The 19,091-nt window shown below is 37.8% G+C and overlaps 1 protein-coding gene across 10 annotated transcripts in view; it reads right to left on the bottom strand.

The window, feature by feature from the left end:
• CYRIB (CYFIP related Rac1 interactor B) overlaps positions 1-19,091 on the bottom strand; it is a 165,039-nt gene that overhangs the window by 50,353 nt on the left and 95,595 nt on the right. For 5 of the 10 annotated variants that reach the window (XM_047783243.1, XM_047783251.1, XM_047783246.1 and 2 more), the window contains one exon: positions 6,033-6,071. The exons of 1 other annotated variant lie outside the window; for it this stretch is intronic. The gene's annotated coding sequence lies outside the window, so the exon portion shown is untranslated. Of the gene's footprint in view, positions 1-5,802; positions 5,822-6,032; positions 6,073-19,091 lie in introns of those variants that run through there. 4 more of the 10 variants (XM_047783244.1, XM_047783245.1, XM_047783248.1 and 1 more) reach the window with 2 other exon arrangements.

Below are 19,091 nucleotides of genomic sequence, written 5' to 3'. Positions count from 1 at the left end.
CCAGAAGGGCCATCATCCAAAAGTCTACAAATAATAAGTGCTGGAGAGGGTGTGGAGAAAAAGGAACCCTATGACACTGTTGGAGGGATTGTAAATTGGGGCAACCACTGTGGAAAGCAGTATGGAGATTTCTCAGAAAGCTAAACATAGAACTACCATTTGATCCAGCAATCCCACTCCTGGGCATCTACCCAGAGAAAACCACAACTCGCAAAGACACATGTACTCCAGTGTTCATTGCAGCACTATTTGCAATAGCAAAACATGAAGACAACCTAAATGTCCATCGACAGAGGAGTGGATCCAGAAGATGTGGTACATATACACAATGGAATATTACTCAGCCATTAAAAAGAACGAAATACTGGCATTTTTAGCAACATAGATGGACCTGGAAACTATCATGCTAAGTGAAGTCAGCCATACAATGAGACACCAACATCAAATGCTTTCGCTGACATGTGGAATCTGAAAAAAGGACAGATGGAACTTCTTTGCAGAACAGATACTGACTCACAGACTATGAAAAACTTATGGTCTCCAAAGGAGAGAGTTTGGGGCATGGGGGGATGCGCTGGGATTGTGGGATGGAAATCCTATAAAAGTGGATTGTGAGGATCATTGTACAACTATAAATGTAATAAATTCATTGAGTAATAAAAAAATACATATATATAAAAAAATAAAAGATAAAGTACTCTCTGAAGTGAGAATTCCCATGGGTTTTTTTGGTTCCTTTGGTGAACTGGGGTTTCTTCTTAACATTAATAGTCACTATGCATGGAATTCCCATCTTGGCTCAGTGTTTAACAAATCTGACTAGGGACCATGATCCCTGGCCTCGCTCAGTGGCTTAAGGATCCAGTGATGCTGTGAGCTGTGCTGTAGGTCGCAGATGTGGCTCAGATCCCATTTTGCTCCGGCTGTGGTGCAGGCTGGTGGCTACAGCTCCAATTCGATCCCCTAGCCTGGGAACCTCCATATGCCACAGGTGCGGCCCTAGAAAAGGTAAAAAGAAAAAAAAAAGTCACTATGAATAGTGAAAAACATCAAGCATAATGGCTTTATATCCAATCATCATCCATGCTGGCCTTGGACTTCGAGCATAGAAATACATTTCTGTTGTTTTTAAGCCACCCAGCTTAATGGTATTTTGTTACAGCAGCCCAAACTGAGACACACATTAAGGAGGAAGGCTCAAGTTTGACCATGTAACCTTAGTAAGATGTTACTTAGTTGTCACTCTACATCTGTGTATAACAAATAGTCACCTGGCCTCTACTTACTTTACTCTGAATGACTACACCCAAAGAATAAGTCATTTTGTTTTCAAATGACAAATTTTTAGACTTGAGTCAAGTTTTTAAAACTCTTTTAGAAACTTCAGCTAACAGTCTATAATGATACAAAATTACTCCAACATGAATCCCCACCCTCAGGAGTCATATAAAACTTGTATTATACTGAAATTAACTCACTTGTTACCTTCTCATTGGTCTCAGTTCTCACTAGCTTGCTGGAACCAAACTAAACAATCCCTGTGCTGCTTGACAATTCATTAAACATCTGAAGTAGTTTAAAATATATATTGAGGTAAGAGAAATCTATGCATCAGACTATATACATATTCTCACATATGCAAAAAATTACAAGTTATTTCCTGTCTAGTAATTATGAGGATTTAGCTTCTAAAAGAGAGTAAATTTTAGGAGGGTTTATTTACGAAATATTCATCATAAGGACCTTCTTAAACATTATAGACTGAAGGAACTAAGGGCAATAGAATCATTTTTCCCTGAGTGACTATAACTTAACTTTTTTTGTTTGTTTGTTTTGGGTTTTTTTGGGGTTTTTTTTTGTCTTTTTGCTATTTCTTTGGGCTGCACCCACAGCACATGGAGGTTCCCAGGCTAGGGGTCGAATCGGAGCTATAGCCATCAGCCTACGCCAGAGCCACAGCAACGCGGGATCCGAGCCGCGTCTGCAACCTACACCACAGCTCACGGCAACGCCGGATCGTTAACCCACTAAGCAAGGGCAGGGACCGAACCCGCAACCTCATGGTTCCTAGTCGGATTCGTTAACCACTGCACCACGACGGGAACTCCTAACTTAACTTTTATATCCAAAGCACTTGCAGAAGACCCGGGATGCTTCTAAGCACAAAATGAAAGTAAAAGTCAATGAATGAGAGAGGGCTTAACTGTGATCCACATTCTATGCTAAAGTATTATATCTCATAAAATCTCAACTATTTTATGTGGCTGATTAGCACAACAATCCTCATTTTATCTCTGAGCAACTTGAAGGTCAGAAAGATTAAATAATTTGTTCAAGGGCAACAACTAGTAAACAGCGAAGCTGGAATTCTCACTGGGAAAAATTTGGCTCCCAACAGTTCTCTTAACCATTCTGCCATACTGCTTCTTAGTCATAAATAAAAGTTCACATAATTGACCCAAAAGGAGTTAAGAAAAATTTCAAGTGTTCCTGGAAGAAATTAATTCAATACTAGCAGTAAAATTTCTAAATTAGGAATAAAGCTCTCAAAGAAAAAAATTTTAAGGAAAAAAATGATTAGAAAAGATAACAGATGCTAACTAAGAAATGTACTTAAATATTACTCTACCTTATCAAGTCTTTCTGTTTGAGCCTAGCACACTAAAGAAATTTAAAAGGGGAGTTCCCGTCGTGGCGCAGTGGTTAACGAATCCGACTAGGAACCATGAGGTTGCGGGTTCGATCCCTGCCCTTGCTCAGCGGGTTAAGGATCCGGCGTTGCCGTGAGCTGTGGTGGAGGTTGCAGATGCGGCTCGGATCTTGCGTTGCTGTGGCTCTGGTGTAGGCCGGCGGCTATAGCTCCGATTTGACCCCTAGCCTGGGAACCTCCATATGCCGCTGGAGCAGCCCAAGAAATGGCAAAAAGACAAAAAAAAAAAGAAATTTAAAAGGAATTTTAAATTTAAATGTTTTCCTTATTCTTGAACTTAAAATCATTCTCTTGCATATAACCACCAGGCTCATCATAAACAATACAAAACAAAATATAAATTTTATCTTCTTGATAATATGAGTTTTAAGATACATACTTTGTTTTTCTAAATTTATAAACCAGTATCTCTTAACAATGCTAAAAATGACTCTGACAGAGGTTATTCATTACATTTTGATCTTTCAGAAGAGGTGGTAATATAACTGCTTATATATTTTAATTACATCATTATTTATGTCAGATTTTTTTTTTTTCTTCCAGGGCCGCAGATGAGGCATAATGGAAACTCCCAAGCCAGGGGTCAAATCAGAGCTGCAGCTGCTGGCCTATGCCACAGCCACGCCAAATCCAAGCCAGAGCTTCGACTTACACTGCAGGTTGCAGCAGTATCAGATCCTTAACCCACTGAGTGAGGCCAGCAATGGAACCTGCATTCTCATGGATACAGTCAGGTCCTTTATCTGCTGAGTCACAATGGGAATGCCTACGTCAGTATTATTTATGTCATAATACCAGTATTTTAGTTCAGTTAGAGTAGACAGACTCCTTAAGTAAATTTAACGAGTATACTCCAGGGAGTTCCCGTCGTGGCTCAGTGGTTAATGAACCCGACTAATATCCATGAGGATGTGGGCTGGATCCCTGGCCTCGCTCAGTGGGTTAAGGATGTGGCGTTGCCACACGCTGTGGTGTAGGCCGCAGACGCAGCCTGGGCCCTGAGTTGCTGTGGCTGTGGCGCAGGCCAGCAGCTATAGCTTCGATTGGATCCCCAATTTGGGAACCTCCATATGCTGCAGGTGCAGCCTTAAAAAAGACCAAAAAAAAAAAAAAAAAACCCAAATCAAACCAAAACAAAAAACCCACCAAGTGTACTCCATAATTATATTCAAATGACATGGTCTGATTTCTTTCACTAAATACCATTATAAAAGCTGATTTACCCCAAAACAAACAAAAATACTGATTTACAAAAAAATAGAAGACAATCTACTGTTTTCTTAGTATAGTGCAGCATATAAATTTTAAATGCATTTTTGAAACCATTAAGACCAAAATGCAGTATGTGTATACCATATAAACTTTTTAAAGTAAGTATGCTACCTAATAATTATAGCTTTCAAAGTTTTGCAGTGCATATATGAGGACAATACCTATATAAAACCAAGGTCAAATCACACCTAACTACTTTGAATATTTTTACCACAGATCTAGCTCAATTATTTAATTTTATAAAGGGGAATTGAAGACTAGAGAAACTTAGTGACTTGGGCAAAAGGAGCAAATAAGTTTTTAAAAGTGGGGCTTATACTAATGATTCTGACAGTGCAGCTTTTAAGAACATCTTTAAAATATGGCATCAGTCAGGATCACAACCAAAAACAAAAATACAAACCAACCCCCTGCAAAAGTCAGATGCCCCACATGTGTCCTTCAAAACAAATATGAAGGTTATTTTCGTCATCAACCAAACATCAGTGCCACTGCCATTCCCTTTATTAGTAATCAGCTACAAGGTGCTGAACAAACATTCGAATTGAGTGCACATTCCGGGCTCCTCCTAGCTTAGGGTGGCATATTGTCATATATAGCTCATACTAGCGAAGTAAGTGGAAAACGCTTGGTGACTTTTTACAAGTCTTGACCTTCTTGTGTATTCCCATAACACAAGCGTCACAGCACTTACTATTTACATCTTTCCATGGCAATTAATTATGACATTTCTCTTGTTAAAACTTTTGGCATCTCAAAAGTTCATGTTCCTTGAACTAGAATGTGAGTTCTTTGAAGGCAGGCATTCTCCAAGGCTTAACACTTATCTTTCACCCTCTTTTCTACAGAGCATGTTGTTCTTTCTGTGATTTTTACATCAGCAAAAAGAAGTTTCTTCAAAGGTATTTCAGTTAGGATATTTCTTAAGGAACAGATGCATGCCTCTACTTCTTTAAGATAAGTTATTCAGAACATAAAAAACTATACTTAATCGAATATGTTGTAGAACTTTCCACTAACAGAAGTTCTTAATCCAGCCAGGGAACTTCCATATGCCAAGGGTGCAGCTCTAAAGAACACCCCCCCTCAAAGCAAACTCAGCATTATTTAAAATTACAGTATTTAGCAGAATTGTTGCTAAACCTTATTCTCTAATGTGAGAAGCATATACATTACTCTATCGAAAAACTATTTTTAATATGTTAATTATATTTCAATATAACTAGTCCTTTGTAATCCTGTGTATTTTACTTCATGAAACCATAGATCACTATTAGAATCATGGCACAAAAAATGGTTGAAAATTCCTGCACTATGACAAACAGGATAGGTGAGGTGATTACAATTCCAATGAACCATCAGGATAACTGTAATTATCAGTTCTAATAAAATGACAGGGAAGTTTTGAAATGTAAATCTATCTCTGTTTATTATTAGAAAGAACAAAGAGATTTTTTAAGCTGACCATTTTCACTTGAAGAACACAAAGCACGTCTATAAGAAAACTTACATTTTCTAATACCTATTAACTTGTTGTAATTAAAACAATTATAGGATTATAAACTGTTAGGTACTCAGGATCCTTTAATAGTATCTTTTTGTTGTTGTTGTGTTCTTTACTTTAAGACTTTCTAAAGGGACCAAAACCCACTATAGGTAGGATTCCTATTTAAAAAAACATGTGGAAGTGCCTTTCCTTTCCTTCTAGCTTTAAAACAAACAAACAAACAAACTAGAATTATGACTTAAATCTTTCCTGATCAACTATACTGGTGACAGCTAAAATCGCTTAAAAAAGGAATTCAAAGAAAAACACATACCTCTCCTATTGAAAGGAAGCTGTAAAAAAAAAAGTTCTAATTAATTTATATTACTTCCTATTCTAAGCCAGAGAGTAAACACATCGGCTATTTCCTACAGATATTTTTAGCAGTTCAATTTTACGTACAGAACATTTTCCTTTAATTATGTTTAGCCAATGTAGTTTTTATTCAAATCATTCACTTTTTATTTGTATTTGAGTAATCATTTCCCCCAAAGACATATTTACCTTCAGCCAGTGCTGGTGATTCTGTTCTTGTCCCTCTATCTGTTTAAAGAAAGAAAAAAGGAAGAAAGTCTAAAACATTATTATAATTTAAAACAAGTTTTAATTTTTATTAAAACTAACAAAGTTCCTCAATGCTATCACATATCAAGTGCATAAGCCACTATCTATCCCTCAGCCATGCGTTAACTCGACAACTGAAGAAGGCTTACCAAGAGTAAGGCGCTATTATGTTAAACCCTGGAACATATTGTATCTTGAGGGTGATACAATACCCTGTCACCCTCAAGATACTCAAAAACTAATAGGTGAAACAAGAAAAGCACACAGTTGTTATCATAGCTTATGAAACAGAAGATAACAAGAGAAAAAGATTAGTAATTCTTTATTCAGATAACAAAGGGAAAAATAGTAATTCCTCTTTATTTTTGTAAAATTATCAAAAGAGGCACATTTCTATATTCTTATCACAGTTTAATTCAATATCAATATATTAAAACTCAGTTTTACTCCTAAGATCCTTATTTTCTATGACAATAGAAATAGACACTGGAAGCTTATCTTCTCCCTATTATAAGCCGGAGGCACATTTGGCAAAACTCAAGTGAACCACAAAGTGCTCCCTAGGACTGGTTTTACTATTTCAAAGGCTGAAACAGTTTTAAGCAAAATGAAATCTTCAGAATGAGCAACTAAGCACTTTAGCCAGTATAACAAATTAGCTTAGTTCACACAGAATAAGGAGAAATATTGACTGGTGTACCTAGTCATCTTCGTGTGAAAATTTCTTTCCCTAGTTGTTTTTTCTATATAATCCAAGAGTCCTGAATTTAACAAATATACAATTTCTATGTATAAAAGATTGGTAACATCTTGGAGTTCCTGTCTTGGCTCAGCAGAAACGAATCTGACAAGTATCCACAAAGACGCAGGTTCGATCCCTGGCCTCACTCAATGGGTTAAGGATCCAGTGTTGCCATGCGCTGTGGTGTAGGTCGCAGACATGGTTTGGATATGGTGCTGCTGTGGCTGTGGTGTAGGTCAGCAGCTACAGTTCCAATTCGACCCCTAGCCCGGGAACTTCCATATCCTGAGAGTGTGGTCCTAAAAGGACAAAAAAAGAAAAGAAAAAGATTGGTAACATCTTGAGGGAACTGAGCACTATCTTCCAAATGGTAAGTGATCTGACAGTCTTCCCAAGGCTGAAATGTGGCACTGTATCTCTGACAGATTAAAAACAAAAACAAGATTAGCAACATAAGGCTCCCACGGATTAAAAATTCTGATTCTGATTCTGGGGGAGAAGGGGAGGAGCTTCTGCCAGAAGACACAGGAAGCATTCTGAAGCAACGGTCAAATGGCGTGGGGGAGGGGGAACAACAGGAGGGTCCTGCAAACTGATCCTAACACAAGGACTTAAGAGCTGCTGCCACACAAGAGAGACAGGAGAAAGAATACGGAGGACCTAGGGGATTCGACTGAGGCTGCCAAGTGCAGTAATGACTGTAAATGGGCAGTGGCAACAACTAGGCCTTGACAAGGATACAGCAACTACAGGTACTGATCACTTGGGGAAGAAGATCTGGGTCACTCTACCAGGAAAACGCTGCAATCTGTTGATGCGCTGGCTGAGAGTAAGGAAAATCTAGAATGAGTAGAGGACTGAAATAACGAACATTTTTATCCCAAACCCTCCTACTGTAAGTCTAATGTAGAGCTTAGTGACCAGCTGTGTAGCAGGCTGGACTAAACGTGGCAAGCACTTAGTGGAGGGTGCTAGACGGTGGGCTGTAGGGGACGCTTCTTGTGCCGTGTCTCATATTTTCATTCGGCTGAGGCAGCTCCCCTTAGTTGCGAGCTGCACTGGTAGGGCTCACTTCCTGCTCAAAGGCCTTGCAGCAAGAGATGCCTACAGGACCTCTTCAGCCATCCTGAGTTGTAACGAACCTGGAAGTGTGAGAGTGTCTATAGGCAACCCATGACCAATGCGGGTAGGCTATCTGGTAGATAAATACCCTCTTCTTCCCACCAGGAGGCATATTTTTCATGTCTTATCCGAGGGCTTCCTCAGCATCATGCCCCAACTGCTCACAGGAGTGACCAGGTCAATAATACACCCTTCTTTTCTGTTTCTCTTGCCCCAGTTCTCTGACTTCTGTTTCTTAACATTTCCCCAAACAAATCACCTGCTTAAAAAATCCCTGTTTCAGGCTCTGCTTTGGGGGTAAAACCAGGACAAGATACTTGTCCTTCAGGACACCACACCCCTTCCTTTCTGTCCCACCTCACCGGATGCTGAACGTCTCTTCTCTCAAACCCCTGAATACTGACATGCTCCACGGCTCAGTCCGAGGTCCTCCACTCCCTTTGGGATCTCACTCCATCTCCTGATTTTCTACATCATCTACAGATCTCAATTTATCCAGTCTAGACATATCTCTCCAACTCCACGTTCTCATAGCACTGCCTATTCAGTATCTCCAGTAGGATGCTCTAATAGATACCTCAAGCTTAACATGTTCAAAACTGCACTCCTCATCTCACTCCCCAAATCTGACCTACCAGCAATCTCCCCTGTCTCAGTTGATGGTACCTCTATCCTTATAGCGATCAAGTAAAATCCTTGGATTCTTCTGCCACTACTCTTTCTCATACATCCCATATTCACTCAAACTCTCACTACCTAAAATCTTCATGCCTACTATTCTACCTACTATTTACTCAGGGTTGAAGGTTCAGCAGTATTAGCTGTATTAGATCTACTACTACTTCTGTATTCAAGAGACTCTAGAACAGGGGTTGCAAAGTTAAATGCTGACGCCATGTCAGAAGTGCTAACTGGGGCTTAATCTATAGAGTGCCAGTGCTATTAACATGCCATGGTAAAAATGCAGGTGATCTAGTGCTGGATATTCATGTAGAACAATTTTTAGATGTTATCAACTAAGTAAATAAATTTGCAAATACTCAGTAGGCCAAAAGAAACAGTCTGAGGGCTATATATGGTTGGTGAACCATCAGCGTGCAGTTTCTGCTCTAGAACTCTGTGCTGACTATAATTGATATATTATTAATCCCTAATCTTTTACTTATCTCTATCAGTTAGGAGATGAATGGGAACTATTTATGTTCAAAGTTTAACCACTCTAGTTTTCCTCAAAAGCTTCTCTTGGATCAGTGCTACTACAAATGGAATGAGTAAACAGTTCTGCTTTCTCTGACAAAGAAAAACTTCCTTCCGTGAGGCTCACTGCAGCCACCCAGAAATAAAACAAGTGGCTTGGCCGGCCACCTGGATAAACTACAGGAGAAAACCCAGTGCCACTTGAATAAAACCATGGGGAAAAGCTCTATTGTTTCTATTTAATTTTTTATTTTTTAATTTTTTTTTGCCACATCCATGACACGTGGAAGTTCCCAGGCCAGGGAATGCCGGATCCTTAACCCACTGCACCACAGTGGGAACTCCATCTGTCTAACTCTAAATAAGTCAAGAGGCAATGAAACACCGTAATTGCTTTCATCCTTAGAAATCAAATGTCAGGTCGTAAGTAGCGAATATTAGACAATATGTAAATTAGATAATCCAAGTGTCTAAAATCTATAAACCTAAAGGTTCTTCAAGTATTAAAATTCCTTTGCCTCCAGCAAAACATAAAACATACAAGTTATGACTTCAGAGCATTCTGTCAACCATATTTACAGCCTTGCAGTATTTTGAATGATGGTACATAAATCTAACTGCATTAAAGAAAATTTTATTTAATAAGTCATGCTGAAATAATCCCATGGAAAAATGAGATGCAACCTTCTCAACCTAGATTGCATTCCTCCTTCATTTGAGCACGTGATAAACTCTAGCTGAATTCAATCTAAGTTCCCCTTAACATACAGAAAGCAATTTAAAAAGCCATCGTAGAAACAGAAAAGAGCACTTCAAATTAAAGGCCTACCGTATTCCCAGATGAGATGATAATATAAAAGGACATTTTTACATATTTCCAACAAGTATATGAGTAAGTTTTAATTTGAGAACTTGAAACTGTTGTTACGTATCCATTTGTGAAAAAAGGACCATGCAGGTCTACAAAAATTTTTGAAAGAAAATCATGTGAGAGGGACACATCCTACTCATTAGTAATTAAAACTGTGGAACTGGTATAGCTAGCTATAGGGCGAGGGGGAAGAAAACAGAAATCAGGATAGGTCCAATTGTATACAAATGTAAAAAATTATGAAGTATTTCTCAGAAAATCTATTTGCGAGTAGAGCACCAAAACAGATACCTAGAAGATACCATGATGAAAAAAACTGTGCTCTCTAAAAATATCTAGGCTTACCGGAGCAATTAAAATATTCAAGGTAAAAATGAAGTATCATCAGAAATATTTACATAAGTCTGTGGCAATTAAGAAATTTCAATAAGAGTACAGCATGGAAATTAAGTATTAGGAAAAGATTTTATGAAGCTCTGGCAGCTGAGATAAATTCTGTAGAAGGAACAGGATTTGGACAAGAAGGAAAAGGAGGCAGAAGGTACAAAGAGAACAGTCCACATGAGGAATGTAAAAAGTACATGATGAAGAAAGAAAACTTTAATAAAAGAGCTGAAATAATCCCACAGAAAACTGAGATACAAACTTCTTGTCCTATACATTCTAGAGAGTTTAATTTCTTACAACTAATTCTCAAAAATTATTTTACTTGTCTTTAAAGGAACAATTTGAAGCACTGTAAGAAATTCAACATGGAAAGATAAGAGTCAGTCATATAAAAAAATAAGGGAAACCTAAAATGCTTGAATAATTCATGTAAATACACTTAAAATCACATTAAAAGGAAAAGATTATCATGGTAATTTATAAGAGAAAGTAAAACAAACACATCTATAAAAAAATTACCTTAATAAAAAGGAAATATAAACAAAACGGTTTAGAACACTCGTTCTAGAATGAGATAAACTTGGGCTGAATATCCACTTATTCTTTTCTTTTTGCTTTCTTTTTATGGCTGCACCTTCGGCATATGGAAATTCCCAGGCCAGAGGTCTAATGGGAGTTATAGCTGCAGGCCTGTGCCACAGCCACAGCCACGCTAGATCTGAGTTGCATCTGCAACCTACACTGAAGCTTGTGGCAACTGGATCCTTAACCTACTGAGCGAGGCCAGGGATTGAACCCACATCCTCACAAACACCATGTGGGATTCTTAACCCACTGAGCCGAAACAGGAACTCCTGAATTATTATTTGTAAAATGTAATCTGAGCATCACTTTCCTTTATTTGTAAAATAGTAAAAATCTCTAAGATTGTGTAAAGATCAATAGAAATGCCAATTTTATTGAACATGGTCACTACTTTTCTTATTTAATATTAAAATTACAATAATACATACATATCTATTTTAACATTCTATCTCAAGTAACGAACACTTAAAAATATTCATGTCTAAGACAAACCAGAACTCAAATATCTGAATACAAATTTGAAGCTTGCATGTCATCCTACACCATAATACTACCACAAAACTGGCTTTATAATAAGAAAGAGTAAAGGTTACATTAAGAGCCTTCCTCTGTGCTATACCAAGAACTACATTTTTTATATAGATAAACTGTCAAGGTATAGTTAATATATAATCAACCTTGAAATTATGTAATAACTAATACTTTATATGACTGCATAATGCTCTATTACATATCTTGAATATCAAGTATATTTTCCCACTTTAAAATTGGCTCTCTCAGGAAATTCTTTATTTTTATTTATTTATTTATTTATTTATTTATTTTTGTCTTTTTGCCATTTCTAGGGCTGCTTCTACAGCATATGGAGGTTCCCAGGCTAGGGGTCGAATCGGAGCTGTAGCCACCGGCCCACGCCAGAGCCGCAGTAACGCGGGATCCGAGCCGCGTCTGCAACCTACACCACAGCTCAAGGCAACGCCAGATCCTTAACCCGCTGAGCAAGGGCAGGGATCGAACCCGCAACCTCATGGTTCTTAGTCGGATTCATTAACCACTGCACCACGAGGGAACTCCCAGGAAATTCTTAACCTCTGTTGTAAATCCATGCTCCTGAAGGCATAAATTATCACCATTTGTCATTAGTCTAAAAAAGTTGTATTTTTTCCAGTAAGAAGTAAATTTACAATAACAGTTGAATAGTAACTCTGGGTCCTCAGAACATGACTTTGTTTTTGTCATTTCTAGGAACTTCTTATAATTTTCATTTTCCCTTTTATTAGAGGAGCAAAGCACTCTCACTGAATAAAATAGAGAAAATAGAAAGAAAAAAAATCACTACTTGTAATCCCACAACCAAAGCTGACTACTTGCAACAATTTATTTCATTTCCTTCTGTTTCTCCTATGCACACTTTATACAACTGAACACCCTTTCTTTATATGTATCTTGTTTCTCATTCAAATCATATGTATCAGGAGTTCCCGTCGTGGCACAGTGGTTAACCAATCCGACTAGGAACCATGAGGTTGCGGGTTCGGTCCCTGCCCTTGCTCAGTGGGTTAACGATCTGGCGTTGCCGTGAGCTGTGGTGTAGGTTGCAGACTCGGCTCGGAGCCCGCGTTGCTGTGGCTCTGGCGTAGGCCTGTGGCTACAGCTCTGATTGGACCCCTAGCCTGGGAATCTCCATATGCCGCGGGAGCGGCCCAATGAAATAGCAAAAAGACAAAAAAAAAAAAAAACAAATCATATGTATCATTAAAAATTCTTCCAAAATCATTATGTCCCATCCTAACATTTAGGTATACCACATTTTCTTTTCCCTACTGAGGGCTCTGCTATATCCAGGGCTTCCAAAAGCGCATAAAGACTTCGTGCAGGTTAGAAAAAATTATCCCTTCCTCATACTATGAACTAGTATTTTACTGTACAACCTGGTTATTGTATTGTATTGTACAAGGTAGTTCTGCCAGGGTTGGGGTTCAAGAAGCCCAGCAAGCAATAGCCCTGGCTATGCATACATGGATCTCTGCTCATGAGTCACGCTCTTGCATACTAACAAACATAACCTCTGGACATCAAGGCACAAACATGCCTAAGACAATGCCAGGCAGGCTTGCTCTAAATTTCTCAGATCTACCACATTAGGTCGTGCCAAGTGGGGAGGAAGGGAGAGTTTGAGAATCATCCTCTAAGGGGGGAGGTAAGTGATAAAAAATAACCCTCAGGGGATGGCTTCAGTTCAGTCCAGACAAGACACTTACATGCACCAGTGTGGCCAGGGAGTATGAGTGCTTCTGACCCCAGGCATGCCACAGGTGCTGTTGTGGCTTTATAAATCAGGCAACCACTGCTCAAAATGTGGCCAGAAGAGCCTGATCCCTAAATCCACCCATGATCCCAGAAGTGACATTTCTACCTTGTGCCTGATAGATAGATGTGGCACCTTCATGCAGAGTACAATGTAGATAATTATCCTGGCTATGACCAACCCAGAGTCTCACAGAAATAAGTTTAAAAATTTTAAGATATTATTAGGTCTTGATACCTAATACCAAATTGCTTTATACAAAGGTATGTTCCAATCTATACTGCGTTCAGCACTATGCATCCTAGACATGAACTTCACTGTTTCAAAAGTGTGCATGTATGTGTGTCTTACTGAACTACTTACTAAGGAGGGCGACTATTTTTCCTCCACATTTGTAAAACTAATCCTTTCTCACTTTTCTAAGGCTTTACTTATTTTTAAGAGGGTCACAGTCATGTTTGAACATCTTAGATCAGACACCCAATATAAATGTACATGATAAAGTTAGATATGGTCTCTTAAAATTGTCTGTCTTCTAGGCTGCCATTTCACTTACTGTGTTTCAGACATCGCTAAGCACTTTGTTAAGATTTAACTTCATTGAAGACTAACTAATAAGACTGAAATTATTTGCCTCTTTTCCTCGATGAGGCTTTAAAGGGAGAAGCAGCTTGCTCAGAGTCACAAGGGGTTGTGGGGAGAGGAGAAAAGGGAGACAGGGAAGCTGGGAGGGGCAGGAAAAAAGAGAAAGAACTATTTTTTAGGAAACTGTTAAGGCCGTAACAGTTACGGTACTCCTTTTTAAAAATTAACTTTCTGTAAAATAAATACTACTTCCCCACTAGCTTCCTCTGTAGAATTAAAAATAATTCCTAAAAAAAGCAATCAATAACTGGAAAGCCTGGGGCAAAGGCTTGATAAAGATGATCACCAGGCATTAGAACAGTGCACAGAACCTTCTTTCTTCTAGATCTCCTGGCTACTGTCAATGTCTTGCCCTAATCACCAAACTTTCTACAATGGGATTTCTCTAATATCTAAACTCAGGCATATTTTAGAAAATATACAGCAATAAACATACTCTAAGATGCATTTGGACACCAGGTGCTGCAATCATGCCAACCTAAAGATTTCATAGGCTTAAGATATATTCTATAACAAATACACATCCTATTTTGCAGTTCCATAAACTCAAATTCTGGAAAATAAATGCTTGCTTAAAAAGAAAAGATAAGAGTTTTTAGTGTTGTTCATTTAATTTACTCCATGTGTTCAAAATCTCATGAAATTTACATACACGATTTAATTTTAAAGGAAAGGTACATAAAAGAGAAGTAATAACAAGAAAAATAAAGCTTCTACAATTCTATATATAAGGAAAATATTACCTTCCCCAGGGTCAATTTTAGAAAAGATCAAATAAATACCTACTTAATTATACATCCTGAGTATAAATATGCTCCAGAATTAGCATAAATCACTGTTTTAGCACATTTGAAATGACTATCTTTTCTAGCTTCTTGACCTGCTTCAGCACCTTTACCCTCCCACCACCACCATTCTCACCACTCCTAGTCCTACTCTGAATTTAAAAGTTTAAAAAACAAACGAGGACCAACTCTGACTCATTTCAGAAATGCAAAGTTGGGTTAGAAAACCTGGAAACTGTTTTTCACATTAACAGATTAAAGAGAAAAAAACCCATATGAACAGGTCAAAGATGCAGAAAGAGCTTTTCATGAAAGCTGTACTACTTGTATTAAAAAAAAAAACTTAGCGAAATAAGAATAGAAAGGATAAAAAGATATCTACCTCTACCAAAAGCCTATAATAAACATAATTCTTCATGAAAAAACTGTTAGAAACACTCCCTTTAAAATCTAAGTGAGACAACATGTCCACCAGTACTACTTTCAACAATGTTAAAAGTCAAGAGAAAGAGATGAAAAGTTAAAAATTTTTAAGGAAAAACAATTCATGAGTTTGGCAAAGTAACTGCATATTATTATCAATATGAAAATCTCAACTGGATTTCTATTTTCAAGTAAAAAGTACAAAAGATAATTTTTCCCACAGACACAATTTACAATAGCAAAAAGAAATAAACTAGAAATAAATCTGTAACAAAAGCCTCGCAATATCTGCATAGAAAAAAAATCATAAAACTTTACAGAAAGCTATAAATGTAAAGACATCATGTTCATAAATAAGACTCAATACTGTAAAAAAAAGTCAATTCTCTCAAAAACTCACATAAATATTAAGTGCATTTCCAACCAAAATCCCCAAAAGATTCTTTTTTTTTTTGCCATTTCTTGGGCCACTCCCACGGCATATGGAGGTTCCCAGGCTAGGGGTCCAATCAGAGCTGTAGCCGCCCGGCCCACGCCAGAGTCACAGCAATGCGGGATCCGAGCCGCATCTGCGACCCACACCACAGCTCATGGCAACGCCTGGGCAAGGCCAGGGTTCGAACTCGAAACCTCAGATTCGTTAACCACTGAGCCATGACGGGAACTCCCCAAAAGATTCTTTTATAAAACTTAATAAGCAGATTCTAAACTTTATATGAAAAAGCAAAAACTCAAGAACAGCCAAAATGTTCAAGGAATCAAATAAAACAAACTTGCCCAATCAGATATCAATATATAAAATAAAACCACAGTAATTAAGACAGAACAGCATTAACACACGCTGGCAAATGAAACAGCATGCAGTCCAAAAGCAGAATGCATGGTCCAGGGACAAATACATACTTTTATGGAGAGCAAGTAAATGCTAAGGGACCACACTGCAGATCACTGGGGAGAAGGGACTGCTGCATAAATGGAGCTGGAGTAACTGATTATTCATATAGGAAAAAAATAATAAAATCTCTATCCTATACTATACACAAATCAATTCTCATGGGATTAAAGACTTTAAATTGAAAGGCAAAACTCCAACTTTCAGAAGAAAATACAAGAATGATTCTTTACGATCTGAACGATGGGAAGGAATGATTAATTTTAATAAAATATTAAAAAGCATTAACCACAAAAGACTGATCTGATTAATCTGATCATAAGTAATACCAAAATTTTCTATCGAGACACTTTAAAGAAACTGAATATATAAACCACTAGGCTGCGGGAAGATACTGCCAACATATATAACAAAAAAAAAGTTAGTATCTAGTATACAAAGAACTGCTAAACTCAGTAGGAACAAGACAAAGAAATCAATGGAGTTCCTGTTGTGGCGCAGTGGTTAACGAATCCAACTAGGAACCATGAAGTTGCGGGTTCGATCCCTGCCCTTGCTCAGTGGGTTGATGATCTGGTGTTGCCATGAGCTGTGGTGTAGGTCGCAGACGCGGCTCGGATCCCAAGTTGCTGTGGCTCTGGTGTAGGCTGGCGGCTACAGCTCCGATTAGACCCCTAGCCTGGGAACCTCCATATGCCGTGGAGCGGCCCAAGAAATGGCAAAAAGACAAAAAGACAAAAAAAAAAGGAAAAGTCAAGAAGAGACAGTTCAAGAAAAAGAAACATGAAAGGCAAACACTCAGCCTCCACACTTAGCTAAAACCATATGAAATATCATTTTACACCCATCAGATTAGCAAAAGTTAAGAAACCCAACATTAAGTGTTGACAAAAATGTGTATCAGTAGGTACTCTTAGACACCCAATATGTGGGATTATAAATTGTTACAATCATTTTAGAAAAATTTGGAGTTACCTTGTTCAAGTGAATATTGCATACCCTAGAATCCAACAACTCTACTCTCAGATATATACACCTAAAGACACTTGTATATGGATACCAGAGGAAAGGTACCAGCATGCTCAAAGCAACACTATCTGCTACGGAGGGAAACAAAATAACAGAACACTGAAAACAACCTAAACCTTCACTGACAAGAGAATAAATTTTAGCTTTTTCACACAATGAAAACTTATAAAGTAGCCCAAATGAACCACAGCCACCTCGAAGCAAAAGGAAGATTTTTAGAAACAATGAATTCATTAAAAGTCTCAAAAGACGCAATGGTTTTTTTACATAACTCAAAAAACGTCATGACTAAAATATATATTACTTAGAGACATAGACTTTTTTTTAAGTTATAAAAGCAATCATCTCAAAATTCAGGAGAGTATTTTCCCTTGGGGGAGGCAGGGAAATTGTACAGGGAAGGAACAAAGTAGTTTCCTAGATCTTAATTAGTGCTGAGCTTATGCTTATTAATGATTATGCTTATTAATGATTTATAACTTACATATCCTTTCATATATTTTACATAAATCAAATACCTAAATCTTCATGCCAAATGAGCAAGCAATCAAAGGCTAGCAGGAGAGGTTAGCCCATGCTCTGGTGCTTGGGTTAAGGGAGACTGGGGACAGAGAAGGTACATTCAAAAGAAAACAAAGGCTAAGGTGTGTTTTTTCTCTTCCCTCTTTTTTTGGAAATCTTTTCTTTCCTCCTAAACAATTCCATAGGTGATCAACAGGAAGAAGTGCTGAAGCACCTTAAAACATGGTTCAGGTAAAATGATGCAGTGAAGTCTTAATCTGCATGTCATGCTTATGGTGACCCAAAAAAAAAAAAAAAAAAAGCATGTTTTCGTCTATCACTGTTAAAGAAACTGATAAAAATACACATGCAAACCACAAAGGTGAATGGTACAATTTAGTAACTTGACTTTTAGGAATCTGCTCCACTTTCAAAATGATGAGTAAACACAGCAAAAACTTTCCAGATAAGCCTTGCCTCTTCCTAAAGTGTTTACAGTAAAGGCCCTCTTTTCTCCATCATAAAATAAAATCAGAAAGAGAAGTTGCTCAATTCAGCAAAATTCTTGATTGAGCTATACAATAATATAATATACAATATAATGCAATATAACAACACATTCATTAGCTAATCCTTTTATGAAGACCAAGGCATATTCTTTGAATATGGGTCACTTCTAGAGTACTGAATAGAATTTCCTGCATAGCCTATTCAGAGTCTTCAAGCTCTCTGGTCAAAGACACTTGTTTTTAAGTCTTCCATCCATGATGGTCCAAAGGAAAAAAATCCAGAAATCTAATATACAAAGGGAAAAAACTCAGAATACCAAAAAAAAAAAAAAAAAAGTTGTCTTTGAAAGACTTGCAAAATACAAATCCCAGTTCTTTTGTAGACTGGCAATGGTTTGTGAACCAGTGCTGGTTTACAAAATGTACCATTCATAGCATGAACTCTGGAGCCAGACTTGTCAGGCTTAGCATTGGACCAATTAATCTCTGCCTTTATTTGTTCATCTGGAGAGAGGATAACAAACAGTAATACCTACTTCTTTTTGGGTTCTTGTGAGGAATAAATGAATATATGCTTAAATTTAACACTTAAAACAGTCCCTAATACCTATAAATGGAAGCTGTTGTTGTTGTTATATAAACCATACCTATAAATATATTTTTTCCTAAGCTGTCTGGTTGTCTCTTTAAAATATAATAAGAAATGAAGATACTGACAATACAGAATGCTTTATAGGGAGTTCCCATCATGGCTCAGCGGAAATGAATCTGACTAGCATTCATGAGGACACAGGTTTGATCTCTGACCTTGCTCAGTGGGTTAAGGATCTGGTGTTGCTGTGAGCTGTGGCTGTGACGTAGGCCAGTGGCTACAGCTCTGACTTGACCCCTAGCCTGGGAACCTCCATATGCCACGGGTGTGGCCCTAAAAAGACAAAAGACCAAAAAAAAAAAAAACCAACAAAAAACAACTCCATATTATAAGCTATACAACAAAGGGTGT

The sequence above is a fragment of the Phacochoerus africanus genome, chromosome 6, assembly GCF_016906955.1.
Source record: "Phacochoerus africanus isolate WHEZ1 chromosome 6, ROS_Pafr_v1, whole genome shotgun sequence".
Lineage (NCBI taxonomy): Eukaryota > Metazoa > Chordata > Mammalia > Artiodactyla > Suidae > Phacochoerus > Phacochoerus africanus.
This window is presented reverse-complemented; position numbering and strand designations above follow the sequence as displayed.